This window comes from Anabrus simplex, chromosome 7 (assembly GCF_040414725.1).
Source record: "Anabrus simplex isolate iqAnaSimp1 chromosome 7, ASM4041472v1, whole genome shotgun sequence".
NCBI classification, from domain to species: Eukaryota; Metazoa; Arthropoda; class Insecta; order Orthoptera; family Tettigoniidae; genus Anabrus; species Anabrus simplex.
In genome coordinates this window covers 75,545,864-75,564,441 of record NC_090271.1, presented here as the reverse complement: position 1 = coordinate 75,564,441, position 18,578 = coordinate 75,545,864, and the positions used below count along the sequence as shown (strand labels likewise).

General features: G+C 40.9%; 1 pseudogene; it reads right to left on the bottom strand.

Annotated features, from left to right (window-relative positions):
• Positions 1-6,157: 6,157 nt before the first annotated feature.
• LOC137501540 (craniofacial development protein 2-like) lies at positions 6,158-7,060 on the bottom strand (annotated as a pseudogene).
• Between the last annotated feature and the right edge of the window lie 11,518 nt (positions 7,061-18,578).

The following is an 18,578-nucleotide window of genomic DNA, read 5'->3' as shown; positions in this document are numbered from 1 at the left end:
GATTAATGCCGATAGCTGGCATGGAAATAATGTACGTATAAACTTCAGAGAAGGGGCATGCTAAGGAAAGTAATATGGATGAAATTTCTCGCGCTTTCCTCACCAAACCGTAAGATCCAAAATTGAAAGTGATACTTTCACGAACCGAAACGGCTATTTTTTCCTCTGTTCTCGATTACTGAAATCTTCGACTTATGTTTAAACCATTAGAACATAAATTAACTAGATTAATACTCATAAGAAGGAGGGAAGGTATTTAATAAATAAACCACAAGCAACAAGCTGTCGGAGTGTGTGGTGAACTTCTAGAATAACAATTTACTCATTAGTATTTAAACTTTAAGATAATGAATATCAATATCGTATATGATGGTTTCTAACATAAGCACGTTAGGAGGAGGAAATGATTTCATTCCCCACTCATAAGAAAAGGGACGGCTCATGCAGAGGATAATGTACTCTTTCTCTGGCCAGGAGGATTTCTTAGGTTCATAATAGTTTTAAGGATATGTGGGATTCATGTTATGACGTTGTGTGTAATTTTAGAGGGTGATACATCGTGGTCTGTAGGTCTTTACTTCCTTCAGGTATCTACTGTATATATTAAAAGATTTTACTGTCCAACTCGTTGGCTGAATGGTCAGCGCACTGGCCACGGGTCAGTGGGTCCCGGGTTCGATTCACGGCTGGGTCGGGGATTTTAACCTTCTTTGGTTAATCCCAGTGGCCTGGAGGTTGGGTGTTTGTGCCGTCTCCAGCATCCCTGCAACACTATCCTCCACCACAATAACACGCAGTTACCTACGCATGGCAGATGCCGCCTACCCTCATCGGAGGGTCTGCCTTACAAGGGCTGCACTCGGCTAGAAATAGCCACACGAAATTATAAGAGTTTACTGAACACAAATTTGCCAAATCCGTCCGTCCTTTCTACTGGACGTATTTTCATTTTTATTTTATTCCCTCCAGAATTTCCTGCTGGTGAATCATGAGACATTGATATATATCTAAGTTCAGCCTACATTGAGTTTCATAAAATGAAATCATTAAAAAGTCACTCCAATAATTGCAGGCGGAGACTTTTCCTAACCCGCAATTCATTCTGCTGTTAACAAGTTGCTAAGCGACTAACACTTGCATTAATATTCTGATAAAGTATTGTGATTTGTATCCTTAGGAATGTCACTACATGCAGCTATGCTTGATTACCACCTGTCAAGCCAGAGAGTCTCCACTTTATCTGATCACACTATTCCCCGCTAGATACTCTTTGATTCTCTAACCTTCCCCAGCTTTCAAATGCATTCAACAGATGGCAGAGCGTTCTTAATCACTTACTGTACTGTACATGTTGCTAAGAGAAAAATGTCCACGTACAAACAGACCCCACCATTACATACGCCTTAGACATTATCGATGGATATCCTAGCTACACTAGAAATAGTGAAGGCCCCGTATCTTTAAAAAGTTCTCTGCCTGGCAAAACGCTCCTTGGAGACTAACCTATGAGCTCACAAGACAACCGTTCTGCATAGAACTGCGATTAAATATACCATTGTCTACTACGACACAGTACCTTTACATCAAGAACTGCAGGATAAAACTAGCGGGTTCATGGATAGATTGCTACCAAACAGACTAATTCTGACTGCGAACTGTGGCATACCATAACGCGCTTCTCATTAAATGTTCATAAAATTCTTGAAAAAGGCAGGCAAAACAATATGACTACAACAGGCAGATCAAGATCTATTATCTGACCGGCTGCACGGGTCCTCTAGTTTATTTTATTTGTATCGAGTGAATTCGCTACGCTATTGGGGCCACGTAGCTGCCAGATAGCATACGGTAGCTGGTGGGTTTGAACCCCACTATTGGTATCCCTCAATAGGTTTTACCTTATTTCCTAATAATCAAACCAAACAAATGCTGGCGTTATCCCTTCCTTATCACTCATAGTCCTTCTCTATCCCAACACTTTACCTCCCTTAGTCGTTGCGACGTAAAACAAATTTGCAAGAATACATATTTTATCAGCAATTTATAAACTTGTTATATTAACTTAGTTGCACAGGCAACGACTTGATACTCATCAAATAGAGCCTATGTTTAACGAAAATGAAAATCACCGCCTGTTTCCGGTCATTCGACCGGGTCAGAAATGGAATGAATGAAGCCCCCACCTAGAGGCGAGGATAGGAATAGTGCCGGCTGCCGAAGCCTGTCGCACTCCTCTGGGGCAATGATTAATGAATGGCAGATGAAATGAAATGGTATTGGAGAGTTTTTCTGGAATGAAATATGACAGGGAAATCCGGAGTATGCGGAGTAAAACCTGCCCCACCGCCGCTTGGTCTAGCACATATCTTATAGGAGTGACCGGGATTTGAACCACAGAACCCAGCGGTGAGAGGCCAGCACGCTGTCACCTGAGGCACGGAGGCTCTAGGCTATGTTTAATATACATACACAATTCACAGCATTAATTCACTCCGTAATAACCGCAAATAAACAGGTTGCCATCCACACGACCCTGTTTTTTTCCCGACAAAATCAAGACAGCCTCAGAAACCCTCCCCTCGTATTTTCCCAACGAAATTTGTCCACCCACAAAAGGTTTCGAGAACTTACCTAACCCAATACATCCGCACAGGTGATCTCTACTTCCTACGAACTCAACGACAAACAACACCTCCCATCTAGAATTATTTCTCAGCCCATATACATAAAATCCGTCATAAAACTTTCTCTTTTTCTCAACCCTCTCCAGGACCATCCAGACCACAGTGTCCAACCTCTTAGACCATGGAACATTCCATCCCTACAATGTCCGGTCCCCAGCCAACATTACGGAAAACTGGAGCCGCGGTTTCTGAATTCCTCTTCCAAAGTATTTGTATTTCCATTTAACATTTTTTACAAAGTGGTGTTATTTGATGTTTACTTAGCCGTTAGAAAATTCACTCTAATATTTAACGACCGAGCTCGATAGCTGCAGTCGCTTAAGTGCGGCCAGTATCCAGTATTCGGGAGATAGTAGGTTCGAACTCCACTGTCGGAAGCCCTGAAAATGGTTTTCCGTGGTTTCTCATTTTCACACCAGGAAAATGCTGGGGCTGTGCCTTAATTAAGGCCACGGCCACTTCCTAGCCCTTTCCTGTCCCATCATCGCCACAAGACCTATCTAAAAAGAAATTCGTGTGGTTATTTCTAGTCGAGTGCAGCCCTTGTAAGGCAGACCCTCCGATGAGGGTGGGCGGCATCTGCCATATGTAGGTGACTACGTGTTATTGTGGTGGAGGATAGTGTTATATGTGGTGTGTGAGTTGCAGGGATGTTGGGGGCACAAACACCCAGCCTCTGGGCCAGTGGAATTAACCCATGAAGGTTAAAATCCCCGACCCGACCGGGAATCGAACCCGTGACCCTCTGAACCGAAGGCCAGAACGCTGACCATTCAGCCAAGGAGTCGAACAAGACCTATCTGTGTCGGTGCGACGTTACCAACTAGCAAAAAAAAATAATAATAATAACGATAGCACCGTAACATTTTTCGCGGAACAGGAGTGATTTGGTCAGTTCACGAAATGGAACCATACAGTCTACTTCTTTCGGGTTTGAATTAACTCCTGCGGTGTTACAGTCACCAAGCTGGTTGCGCAGTTTGGGTTGTAAGGCTCCGAGCATGCATTCCGATGATGACATTTTCTAGCCCCACTATCCGCATATCCGAAAATGGTTTTCCGTGGTTTCCCATTTTCACACCCAGGAACTGTTGTACCGAACAAGCTGGCAATGCTGTTAGGGGCGCGCAGCTGTGAGTTTGAATTCAGGAGATAATGGGTTGGAACCCCACTGTCGGCAGTCCTGAAGATAGTTTTCGGTGTTTTCTCGTCTACATAATGCAAATGGTGGGGCTGTAGCTTAATTAAGACCTAGGCCACTTCTTTCCCACTCCTAGCCCTTTCCTAGCCTACCGTGGCTATAAGACCTATATGTGTCTGTGTGATGAAAAGCAGCTTGAAGAAAGAAAAAAATCAGGAAACTTTGTGGCGCCACTTCACTTAAGGTCACGGTTGCTTCCTTCACATTTTTAGTACCATAAGCTCCTTTTTAGCCAGTACAACGTAAAACCCATAAGTACATACATACATACATACATACATACATACATACATACATACATACATACATACATACATACATACATACATACCTTTCTTTCCCAACCATAGTGCATACCATAGGTTTATAAGTAATAAAGAAAATAAGCCACAACTCCCCTCCTAAAACTGATTTATTAACTACTACATTTACTCAAGCCAACGGCCGTAGCCGTGTTGAAACACCGGATCCCGTGAGATCTCCGAAGTTAAGCAACATTGGGCGTGGTCAGGAGTTGGATGGGTTGCCACGCGCTGTTGGTGGGGCCCCTACCGCACGTAAACTCCGGCTCAGGAACACCTCTGCAGAGGTTCGGACCTGCCTTGGGGCAGAATAACCCTTACCTTACCTACATTTACTCAGATGCAAGATGATACCGCACTGCAAACTACACTAATCACATAACTACCCTGTCCTACTATCTAAAACTAATTTAAGATAGTTGGCTGGTTGCGGCGTCTATGCCGGTAACGAAACTGGCCATCCAACCAGTAGACACAGCAATCAGCCCCGCTTCGTGAGGTAAAACCCAATAAGTATCTAAAATACCAGACTAATTTTACCAAGTCTGCTGATATGCACAAATAAACCGATTCTAAAAGTGTAACCGTTTCACTACTCAGCAAGCTCGCGTGGTGGCCTTGATAGTTCAGGCGTAGAAGTCTGAATTGTCTGACACCGCGATTAGCCGGTACCAGTCCCGCGGACCGAAATTATTTTCACCATCAAAATGTTGGTCGGCAGGGCAGGAGGTGTGTATTATGCAATTTCTAATCACTAGATTGCGTTCCAAAAGCCTGGAGTCAATTACAAACCTCTACATAGGGCCTTATTGATGGTGATTCGTCCGTCGGACGGGGACGTTAAACCTTGAGGAGACCCTTTGATGATATTCCACAGAAGCAGGATATGTGCTGTTACTGGGTTTCACTTTCCCCATACCTTATCATCATCGTCATCCCACATCAAGATGCGCAGGTCGCCTGTGGGCATCAAATAGAGAGACATGCACCAGGCCAAGCGAACATATCCTCAGACTCTCTCGGCACTAAAAGGCCGTACGATAAATAAAACAACTCAACACAGAGTTAACCGCATTCCTCGTGTCGCTTCTACATTTATAACATCATCATTATAGACCATTTTGCCTTTCAACATTCAGCCTGCAGACCTCTGTGAATTACTAAACTATGGCTAGGCGAATGGAAGAGGATAGGTTACCTAGGAGAATAATGGACTGTGGGTAAGAGAAGTAGAGGGAGACCAAGACGACAATGTTTAGACTCAGCTTGTAACGATTTAAAGAAAATAGATATAGAACTAAATGAGGCCACAGCACTTGCTTTCTCTAGATGTACGAAACATAGAAACAACTGTACTCCTCTGGTAGCATTTTTAAATTACCTGGCGCATACTGAAAATCTGATCCTGACATCCCCTCTATGGTCTGAAACCACACTGGTTTCTATCCAACTTCCTCTCAACCACTGATCGCACCCTCACTTCCAAGATGCCAGCGAATAATTTTCCTGGTATACTAATCATTTATATACCTCGACAGTTGTTGCATTCCTTCCTGTTCCCTTGCTAACAGATAGGTGCAATTACTGCTTTTGTCCAACCTGAAGGTACCTTACCAACACTCCATGCTAATGTTACTACTCTATGAAGCAATTTCGTCCCTGTCTTCCCACTATACTTCACCATTTCAGGTCTAATTTCATCTACTTCTGCTTATTTATTTCAATGCAGTTTATTTACATTCCTCCCCACTTCCTCAAGCATAATTTCACCAACATCATTTTACTCTCCCCATGAACTTGGTTGTTCGTGTCCAAAATCTTGCCACGACTTCTTTTGGATTCATCAACCATTTGTTTCGCTCTGTTTTTTTCATCAACGTACAATTCCTTGTCAGCATCGGCCCTTGTTTGGAGTCATTTCTGATAAGCATTCCTTTACGTTTACCAGCAGCACTCACTTCATCATTCCACTAAGATATTCGATTTTCCCTATCTTTACACACAGTTGTTTCTAGGCATTCCATTGCTGTTTCTACTGCAGCATTCCTGTATTCCACACATTCACTTTCTATATCCTGAACCTGCTTATTGTCCACTATTTCAAACTTCCCGCAAAGCATATCCATGTACTTCAGTATACTTTTCACGCCCTGGAGATTTTCTACCATTATTCGTTTGCAGACAGATTTCACTTTCTCTGTCCGAGGCCTAGAGATACTTAGTTCACTACAGATCAGATATGGGTTTGTATCATCGACAAATTCCCGAAAAACACGTATATTCCTTACTGATTTCTTGAATTCTAAGTCGATTAAGATATAATCTATTATGGATTTGGTACCCCTACACTCCCATGTGTAGCGGTGAATAGCCTTATGCTTGAAGAATGTATTCGTAACAGCTAAACCCATACTAGCACAGAAGTCCAGCAAACGCTTCCCATTCCCATTAGCTTCTATATCTTCGCCACATTTACCATTCACCCTTTGGTATCCTTCAGTTCTATTTCCAACTCTCGCATTGAAACCGCCTATTAGCACTATCCTATCCTCGCTGTTGACCCTGACTACGATGCCACTCAATGCTTCATGAAACTTGTCAACTTCATCCTCATCTGCACCCTCACATGGTGAATACACTGAGATAATTCTCGTCCTAATTCCTCCAACTGCCAAATCTACCCACATCATTCGCTCCTATACGTGCCTAACGGAAACTACGTTGTGTGCAATTGTAGTCCTTATAAACAGTCCTACCCCACACTCTGCCCTTCTTTTTTTAACACCTGTCAAGTACACTTTACAATCTCCTATTTCTTTCTCCATATCTCCCCTTACCCGAATATCACTTACTCCTAGCCCATCCAGATGCATGCTCTTTTGTGACTCAGCCAGTTCTACTTTCTTTCTTCCATAAGCCCCATTAATATTGATTGCACGCCATGGAATTCCATTTCGCTCGCTAAGTCGTTTCCTAGGAATCCCTCGTCTGTCAAATGTCAGAGGGGCTCCATTACTCCCATAGGTCCGAGGCTTGCTTAACATGTTCTGAGCTCGGTAAATTCTGTTAAGCAGGATGCTACCCTACTTACGCATAATCTAAGTACGGATCTCTCCTCTAACGGGTTAGGGACCATCAGTGGATAGTATACTGCTAGCCGCCTGAGCACAAGGAAGGACATTTCTCAGAATATGTCCGAGATGCCCACTCCCATTCCGTAGCATCTGGTATCCCGACTCTCATGACCACTTACTAGGCCACACAGCCGTTGCCCATGGTTCACGAAATAGGACATGACTACAGTAACCCACACCATAAACCATTGCTAAAGAAAAAGATGTGACTGGAGGATAGCGGAAAATTTAACAAACTTATTCTGTCCAACAACAGAAGGTGTATGAATCGAAACGTAAAATAATGGTTATAATAATTTTAAGATATAGTAGTAAAAACTATATTTCAGACTTACAGTAACGGGTAAATTGCACAATGTCTCTGCTACAACCATTAAATATAATAATAATAATAATAATAATAATAATAATAATAATAATAATAATAATAATAATAATAATAACCGTAGTAGTAGTACGGACCGTGGACCGTGTATCTGTTACCTCGCAATCAGAAATGAACTACGCTATTGGCAATCCTGAGAATTACTTTCGCCTTTTCACGTCAGACAAATGCTGGAACTGTACATTTATTAAATCTCCTACCCGGCTGGAAAACGAACCCGACACCCTCTGAAACAAAGGTCTCCACACTGGCCATTCAGCCAAAGAGTCGGACAGCAATAATAATAATAATAATAATAATAATAATAATAATAATAATAATAATAATAATAATAATAATAATAATAATAATAATAATACCGCGCATCCAAAATTAGCGCCTAAACGAACTCCTCTATTGGTAAAACAGTGAAACTGAAACTACACCAACTTAGAACTTTAATCAGAAGATGTCACCACCGAAATATTGAGTAATTTTGTTATTGTGAAGTTCACTAAACTGACTGAATTTCTCCTAGTTTTGTTTGCCATTCATCAAGAAGTTTGGACATTCTTCCATAGATGACACTACCAAAAACTATGATCATGCACCCTGGTGCCAAGTGAAAGAACTTACAATTTAAAGAAGTTTTGTATTCCTAATTTTTTTTAACTGATTGATGGTCATTTATTTTTGGGTTGACAATATTTCCTTTTTCTTTCCACCAGTTTTGAATCTGGCCAAAGAACATTTTCTGTAATTAATTTTCAACCTATCACAGGCTTCTTGTTCGATTTTTAGTGTTACTTCTGAACTAAACCAATAAAATTGAGAGGGTGTGGCTAGTTTAGTCTTGAATGATCTCGAACCTTCCCTGAGGGTTTATTTACTGCGGCTTTGCACGTTTCTTGGCCAATTGATCGACGTCATCTGAGTGTGTGTGTTAAGCAGGAGGCGGGCGGCCTCTTTCGTCGGCAGCTAGAACATCTACACGGTAATGGCCATATAACTTTAGTACTTCTTGCTACCTCCGCAGTTTAATCCGAGGGAAAGGTCGGAATCGTTAACTATGTAACCTACTTTTCTAAAATGTAAACCATCTTTCGGCTAATGTAAAAATTTCGTAAACCCTTTAATTGTAAATCGGGGACAGAGAGTGAATTACCCTCTCGAGCTCTCCTTCATCTTTGTTTGAGGTGACTGCGTTTTATAACTGTTTTTCATTCTGTAATGTGGTAAAGTAATTTCTATACGAGTCACCTCAGTCGTTTGGGAATAGCCCCTGTTTCATTGGCCTAGAGCCATGTAGGTTTTATTTTTCATTATCTTGGAGCGCTGTGTACGCATCCATTCCTTTTGTGTTTGGGCCAGTTATTTAACCTGTTCTGTTTTCATGAAGGCCCCGTAGGTTGGGTATTAAATACTCCTGCATAAAGTTATTTTTAAATTGTAAGTTGTGCCTTGAGAGGCCAGTGATTGTAAATTGATGTTGCCTCGAGTAGGCTTGGAAAACTAAGAGCCTGTTAGCTCTTTTTCAAAGTTTCGTAACTGTAAAGAGTGCCTCTGGAAGGCCAGATATTGTATTTAGGGAGCAAGTGCTCTGTGAATTAGGGGATTTCTGCCCTTGAATAAACTTGTGCTCTTTTGTAAATTTGAGCTGGGGGCTCAAGAATTGTAAAGCGGGGGGCTTGAAGCCCAGGACCTGTAGGATTCACTAATTTTGTATATTCCTTGACTCGTTTCAAGATTGTCGTTGTACCTGATATATTATTGTGTTCACTCAGTAAAAGATTGTTAAGTTTGAAGTTCTAAAAGAAAAATATACCGGTAACCTTTTACAATTTTAATTCAAGTCTTAATTTCTGCTCCACGGGTAACCCCGTAATAATAATAATAATAATAATAATAATAATAATAATAATAATAATAATAATAATAATAATAATAATAATAATAATAATCTATATATATAAAATAAGGGATTCAAAGATCAAAGTAGCAAAAAACGGACCGGCAACAACTGGTCACGAGAACGTAAAGAAGCCCACTCCGAAAGGATGAAGAAGTACTGGGCCGATCGAAAGAGGAAGAACCGTAAATGAATGATACTTAACGTGGTCCATAGTAGACCTATTCGAAAACAAGAAGAAGAAAATAAGAGTTTTGTCTGTACATTGCTCAGAATTTGAAAATAATGGTATTTCTGTATCGGTCATGTCCATAGTAAAAAGAAAATGCACTTTTTACTTTTCCGTAATATCTGTCTGTCTGTCTGTCTGTCTGTCTGTCTGTCTGTCTGTCTGTCTGTCTGTCTGTCTGTCTGTCTGTCTGTCTGTCTGTCTGTCTGTCTGTCTGTCTGTCTGTCTGTCTGTCTGTACACGCATCACAAGAAAACGGTTGAAGAGAATTTAATGAAAATCGGTATGCGAAGTCGGGGGATGAGCCTCTACAATCTAGGCTATTAATCATTTTACTCACGCTGAGCGAAATGGTAGTTTAGAGGAAGGCCTAAAATTGAATTCTCAAATATTTATGTTATTAGTTGTCGTATTTTAAAGAAAATGGGTATACAAAGTTGGGGAATAAATTGCTACAATCTAGGCTGTCAATAATTGTATTCACGCTGAGAAAAATGGTAGTTTAGGGGAAGGCCTAAAATTTAATTCTCAAATATTGTTGTTATTAGTAGTCATATCTTTAAGAAAATCGGTATGCAAAGTCAGGAAATAAGTCGCTATAGTCTAGACTGTAAATTATTTTATTCACGCTGAGTGAAATGGTAGTTTAGGGGAAGTCCTAAAATGTAATTCTCAAATATTTCTCATTAGAAGTGTAGTCGATGAATGTTAGATAACTAAGGTTATATAGTATTAAATTTCATATTATTTATGTCTCATACATTGTGACCGTACTGGCTATGATCACCAAGATATTCATGAATTTGAATTTTTGTTACTAAGTCCATATCAGCGCCAAGTAACGAGAAAATGGGTAAACAGTATTTAATGTAAATCGGTATGTAAAGTCGGAGAATAAGAAACTACAGTTTACGGTATAAAATATTTTACAAATCACAGAGTCGAAAGAAAACTAAATGTGTAGGCCTACAATATAGAAAGCTCATAACACTAATCAAAATAACATTACATTGACCATTGTTTGTCGTGATGTGCTTTGTGTCTTCTGTTGCCCCTTATCTCCAGTAGATAGGATTACTGCTGCGTACATAGTATTTTTTATTTGATTTCCGTCGCACCGCCATAGATAGGTTTTATGGCGACGATGGGATAGGAAAGGGCTAGGAGTGACTTAGGCCTTAATTAAGGTACAGGCCCAACATTTGACTGGTGTGAAAGTGGGAAACCACGGAATACCATCTTCAGCGCTGCCGACAATGGGGTTCGAATCCACTATCTCTGGGATGCAAGCTCACAGCTACGCACCGCTAACCACACGGTCAACTCGCCCAGTCGGACAGAGTGTAACAGCCTGCCTGAATATTGATGGGAAGTAGCTGGTGAGTTAGATAACTTTCTTCATTAGCGTGCCATTCCCCTGGTTTATAAATTTTCTGATACTTCTGGTACGTAACACACTGGATCATCATAGCATTCGGGCTATTCAATCCCTACTCTGAGGTACTGATTGGAATGAACAGTGTGCATATTTAGCGGAATAATGACAGATGAGTGTTCATGGCAATCTGCGGCCTGGTCATCCCAGCTCTGGAACTTTGGACTATTAGATTGGCACCGCAATCTAACCGCAGTACTGTTCGTTAAAAGTGATAAAACCTGCGGCTTGCCATTTGATCGAGTATTTTATATGAATAGCATTGCTTTAAATCGCTACATTCATACTTACGTTTTTGTAATGACCTATGTTGATTTCAGTTAGGAAAACCGCAAAGTCAGTCTTTCTGAGAATCCCGTAGCGAAGCACGGATACATCAGCTAGTAATAATAATAATAATAATGGCGGAGGAAAGATCTCCTGCAAATATATGTGTATAATGTGTTGTTATTACATGTTTTTACAAACTTTTGTTTCTGGACTGCAGCTTTCGCCAAGGAGGACTGGAAGTGTGTGTAGTTTTTCTATTCCTTTTCTTTTTTTTTTTGTAGTGTGGATTCGTGTTCGTCGAAGCGGTTGGTCAGGTTAACTTTTATGCGTGTTCTTTATGTAATTGTCGTTTGTTCCGTAATTTAGTATTCCGTTCCCTTATTAAGAAAAATGAAGTCATCAAGGAAGTTAGAAGATATCTGAAAGATCACATAGTTTGTGCTTTTTCATTCCCCGTTAATAAACTTTCAACTCTTTGGCCACATTTTTAACAAAACGAAATTTATCAGTTGACGTGTGACAGAGTAACATCTTCTGGAAAGTGTTGTGTCCTCATAATTATATTTTTATACCAATAATGTATTTATCAATTAAGGCTTTACGGCCAACAGCATGGCTACTAGTTATCTTCGCATCACTATTTCCAACTTTCAAAATTACAATATTTTTTTAAGGCCAGCATCATGGCCGATAGTAGGCCACAGAGATAACATAAATAATTATGAAAATAAGTGCTTTCCGTCCAATAACATGACTCTGGGTTTACTATAATTGTCCAATCAATAAGTGTATCACACCAAATAGGAAACCGGTCAACAGCCGCCTAGAAAATGGAGGGGAAAGAAATTACATAGGTTGGAAGAGGAAGAAGATTATCAAAATCCAGACGCGTCTGTTCCCGCATCGTGCGTCGTTCCGGTCAGCCTCTGCTTACCCATGGGAGGGGCGGCAGGTTGAAGGCTCCAGGACTTACAATCCTAGTTTTAACTCAGCAAAACATGATTATGATTTCCCCATCTAATAATAAGACCGGTGGTGTGTTATGGAAAGCTAATTTGGGAATGAACCCAATTCAGGTGATAGCTCAAAAGAGGAATCCACCGCTAACACCAGCGGCAAAAGCAGGCCTAAGAGTTATGGAGAGCCTGCACCACAACGCGAGGGTAAGTCGGAGTCCCCTGGAAACTACAAACTCAAGACAAAACGATGATACTGGTTAGAAACCCAGAATGTGAACTCGCTTCTGAAGGTTGGAAAATTGAATGAGCTAACAAAAACATTGAAGGAACAGGATATAAAGACCTTGGCCATCCAGAAACAAGGTACAGGGACGAAAATCAATTTGAGAGTGGAACGTATAGGCTTCACAAAGGGAAACCAGCAATCGGAGTGGCTAATATCAATTCACTATCAGTTCTTGGGACGGCTTCTATAGTACACAAAAGTGTAATAGACTCTGCAATAGGCTTTGAAAGTTCATCGGAAAGACTCTATCTTCTGCCCCTAGGATGTAGAAACAAGACATACACTCTAGTAACTGCCCACTGCTCGATAAATGAAGATAATCGCAAGGATTCTGGTAAAGCTGAAAAGTTCTGAGAATAAAAAGAAGACCAGTTGTCGAAGATACCAGAGAGGAAAATCAAGGTGCCGATGGGCGATTTCAACGCACAGATTGGCAAAGAGAGGAAGTACGGAAAGATAGTAGAATACCCAGCGCACAAACGGACAAATAATAATGGTGAGAGACTCAGTGAACTGTGCCGTGCCTTTGAACTTTTACCGATGTCAACAAATTTCAAGCATTTGCCAAGAAAGCAGAAGACCTGGAGATCTCTGAATACAATTTTGGGAGAGTTTCAGATTGATAACGTAGCAATTTCTATGTCAGAAAAGTAACAACTCGTGAATAAGAAAGTAGCAAGTGGAGTAGAAGTCGACTCGGACCACTACCTGATAAAATTAAAATGAAGTTTTTCCAAACAAACAAAAAAAATAGAGGTAGAAGACAAAAATCGGAAGATATGACATGAGCAAATCTAATTACATAGAGGATGTAAAGAAAAATATCAAGAAGACCTCAAGAGTCTCTAATTAGAAAAATCCGAGACAAAATCAGTGGTGTAGCTGAGGGGACACTCCTCCAGGGAAAGCAAAAGAGACAGGAGTGTTGGAATGAAGAGTGCGATGAGGCACTCAGACATACGATAGAGGTGTGGAAGAGATGGAGCACAACCAAAAAGGAAGAGGACCTATTATCCTTCAGAACGCAGACGAAACTGACAGCTCGGGTATTACAAAGGATCACGAGACAATGCGAAGGAGATCAGTTGAAGGAAACACAAGATGACTTCCAGATAAATAATACCAGAAAATTTCTACCAGACCTTCAAATCGCAATTAAAAGGTTATCTAGCACCAGGAATCTGCTTCAGAGATGAAACCGGAAATTAGAGATGAACAACATGGAAACTTGTGATACTCTCGCCAAATACTTCACAAACCTAATGAACTGCTATGGTTCGCAAGAAAGGCTGGAAATGGAGCCACCAAAGACAACTTGGATTGAAGATGGCATCGTGGCAGAACTCCTGAATTGGGGCCTACTAAAGTCATAAAATCTGTGACTCTCTTACATGGGAATATATGGGAAACGGAGAGAATCCTTATAGACTGACAGATGGTTCTTATACATCTACTGCATGAGATAGGTGGTCGGAGGGATATTCATAATTACAGAGGAATATCTAAGGTTTCGTTCTCACACACGATTTTCTCTAATGCATTAGTAAATAGAGTGGAAGTTATGCTGGATCAATAATTGGGAGAATATCAAGCAGGCTACCGGAAATGTAGGTGATGCAAGGAACAAATCTTCAATCTAAAGAGTATTATAAAATATAAAATGTTGGAGCAGAACAAATATGTTACTGGTTTTGTGGACTTCAGAAAAATACATGATTCCATTGACAGAAAGAGACAGAAAGTCCACATTTTCCGTTCTTGCCCAACGTTTCCGCTGCATGAACTCACTCAGGTTTAACAACTGTGTCAAGATGCCTCAGTTTAGCCCTGTAGGAGTTCCTTTTCAGTTGAGATTCATTTTCTTCGTCTGCTCCTTAATGGCATTTTTCCGACCCATTCTCTTGTAATGTTTCTTCTGATTACTTAAAATTCTTGACTCTCCTTATTTTTGTCTCCTAACTTTAACAATTGCGGGGCCTCTTTAATTTTGGTCATGAACGAAGACTACTCAAAAGAAAATTTGAAGCCCAGTCTTCTTTGCTTACATCGCTTGTTCTTACATCGTTGGAAAGTATCACTAAATCAGCGAATGCCAAACAATCTTTATATATACTCTCATTATCTCTCCCAGTCTTGAATGTCTCTTTGTCAAGAATTCCCTTCTTTCATTCCCTAATGACATTTTCCAGAACGCAGTTGAACATGATTGGTGAGACTACGTTTCCTTGTCTTACGCTAGTTCTGATTTCGAATGGCCCAGAGATCTCCCCTCCGAACTTTAGTTTGGAGTAAGTGTAGCTGATTGCCTGACTTTTTGTCTTGTTGTCTACTCCATACTCTTCTAGAACTCCCTTCAAGGTTTTTTTTTCTGTCGGGCTGCCTCGTCCGTCTCCGGAAGGCCCACCAGCTCAAGGTAATGGCAGATTTTCCCTAAGCATGTAATAGTATCTGAAAGCTAGATCGAGGGGAAGGTTTCGAAATTCTACACTAATGTAAATTTCAAACTTATGTTATTGAGGTGACTACGTTTTTGTAAACCTTAAACTGATGTCATCATTTTGTAACTTACACATTTCTCTTCATCTAGTCACCTCCGCAGTATAGCGTTAGCCTCTGTTACTTAGGGCCATCAGCCAAAATAGGGTTTTAGGTATTTTTCAAGTGTATTTTAAGGAGTACAAGATGCAAGAGTTCGCCTCCCAGCACTTTGACATTCGGCCAGTATCTGTACATTTTCTTTTTCAACTAAGGCCATGTAGGTTGGGTACGTGTTACCCCTGATAAAGTTAACTATTATTCATTTACTTTTAAATGCAAATTTGACTGTTAAGCAGTAACCGTAGTGTCTACTCTTGGTTTTTGTTAAATGTACAATGTGCCTTAAGGAGGCCTAAACCTGTAAATATTGAAGAATAGTCTCCTGGAGAATAATTGTGTGAAGTAAGGACGCTAGTTTTCTACTATTGTAAATTATCGAACTCGTTCCCCTTCAGTGTTGGTTGAAGGGAGCAGCAGTGCTGTTGTTAAATTGGTAACTAGGGAGCTCCAAGCTTATGTTGTTAAATTGTTGTTGAGTTTTCTAATATTGTTACTCAAACTCACCAGCTAGACTTTGTACCTGATTAACTGCTATTTGCTCACCAAAGTGCAATGTTTAAAATTTAAAATGTAACAAAAGATCAAAGGAAGAAATAGAATCACAAATTTTAAAGTTTTAAGTTAACCTTCCATCTTTCCTATTTCCACTCATTCATGCTCGCACCTTCTTTCACCTCTGCGTTCCACGGAATCCGCGGAATAATAATAATAATAATAATAATAATAATAATAATAATAATAATGAATATGATGTGTGCGTGTCTTCATAGAGAGGTTTTACGACCGGATTCCCTTCCTGACATCAACCTCATCAGAGGAGTTGATAATAATAATTTCGTGTGGCTATTACTAGCCGATTGCAGCCCTTGTAAGGCAGACCCTCCGATGAGGGTGGGCGGCATCTGCCATGTATAGGTAACTGCGTGTTATTGTGGTGGAGGATAGTGTTATGTGTGGTGTGTGAGTTGCAGGGATGTTGGGGACATCACAAACACCCAGCCCCCGGGCCATTGGAATTAACCAATTAAGGTTAAAATCCCCGACCCGGCCGGGGATCGAACCCGGGACCCTCTGAACCGAAGGCCAGTACGCTGACCATTCAGCCAACGAGTCGGACAGAGGAGTTAATGAAATGTAATGAACGACGTAATATATGATAGTGGGAAGGTGGGGTAAGGGTGTATTCTGCCCGAAGGCAGGTCCAAACCTCCGCAGGGGTGTGCCTGAGCCGGTGTTTACGTATGGTAGGGTGGTCAGTTCTTTTCACTCCTCCATTGGCTTGCCCCAACAGCGCGTGGCAACCCAACCAAATCTTGACCACGCCCAGTGTCGCTTAACTTCGGAAATCTCACGGGATCCTGTGTTTCAACACGGCTACGGCCGTTGGCTGATAGTAGAAAGGGAGAGGGTTAAACCCGATTCCGGCACACAGCCTACTCCTGCCGAATACTACCAACGTGTCTGCTCAATGTTTAACGTCCCCTCCCGAAGGACGAATCACTATCAATAGCAACATATGGCCTCACTCCATACGAATACTGCGGAAAGGTTTGGAATTCAATCCAGGCTTCTGGCATGCAATCTAGAAATAATATACTACCACCTCCCCTTCCCTGCGAGCCAACATTCTGATGGAGAACATTTCTTAGACCAACGGGGCTGAACCACCTGACTACGGTATCAGATCATATGTACTAGATACTTTAATTATCATGGCCACCAGGCGGGTTAATAATGATATGGTATCTAGCTTAAACTTTCCATTATATAGCACTGTCATTTTTCATTGGTTGAAACGCATATTATTATTATTATTATTACAGTAGTGTTAAGCTTACACGCAGTGCAAACCATCGACAAACGTGGGTAATTTCTCGAGTGAATTATAACTTATCTCTGTTTTAATAAGTTCAGATCTAAAGCGAAAGGAAACAATAGAATGAGAGAGGAGCAGGCAGTCCCTGAAGTCTGTACAAAGCACTGGTACACCGGTAACATCATCTCTAACTAACCCGCAGGGACGTCAGCATTTGATTACACCAGTATCCAAACATCCTGTGGCACTGTTAGTTAAATATTCAGTGATACCAACAGTACAGCAAGACACTGCACTGGCTTGGCCGATCAAAATATTCCTTCTCGTTTTATCCCCAGGGTGTTCTGCATGAATATATACATTACTGTGGCCTTGTCGGGGCTAGTCCTAACACAGAATTCTTTAAAGGGAAACGCAGGCTCTCGCCAAGACAATAGAGTGGAGAGATGTTGAGTTTGGCACATTCTAAGGCAAGGGTTAGGAATATTCTGGCATAATACATAGCTTGTTATGCAGGCCTGTCTAGAGTTTGACGCTACCGCTCGATATAAGATTGACACGATCGACACAGCAAAGGAAGAAGATGAGAATAATTGGATCATGTTTTCATTTTAGTTTGTAAAAAGGGAATGTGAGAAAATGTTATCAAAATAAAATAAAATAAAATAAAATAAAATCAATCAATCAATCAATCAATCAATCAATCAATCAATCAATCAATCAATCAATCAATCAATCTGTACTGACCTTCCTTTAGAGCAGTAACCCAAGTGGCACATTGTCAGTTGTTTACCTAGAAACAATTTCAAAGAATTCCGCCTCTGTGGTGTAGTGGTTAGTGTGATTACCTGCCACCCACGGCCCGGGTTAGATTACCAGCTCTGTCACAAAATTTGAAAAGTTGAACGAGGACTGAAACGGAGTCCACTTAGCCTCTGGAGACCAACTGAATAGAGGGGTGGTTCGTTTCCCACCTCTGCCATCCTCCAAGTGGTTTTCCGTGGTTTTCCTAACCTTCCTATCCTCCACAAGTCCTCTCGCTCCAGGACACTGCCTTTGAGGCTGTAGAGGTGGGATCGCTCGCTGAGTCCATGGAAATGCCAACCCTGGACTGGAAACTGATTAAATAATAAGAAGAAGGAGGAGAAGAAGAAGAAGAAGAACTTAATAATAATCATAATTTCAATTAACTCTTACGTTTCATTAAAAGGACGAGCTCCAAAATATCCTCAAAGAGGAGCGAAAAATCATGCAGGAAAATTTTAGGACCAAGACACACGAAAGAAAGGTACCGCCTCCAATACCGGAAATCCAAAGAAAAAGTCTCTGATATTGCTGCAGACTTCAGGAAAAGAAGGCAACAATTGTATGGATACGTTAAGAGGCTTCCA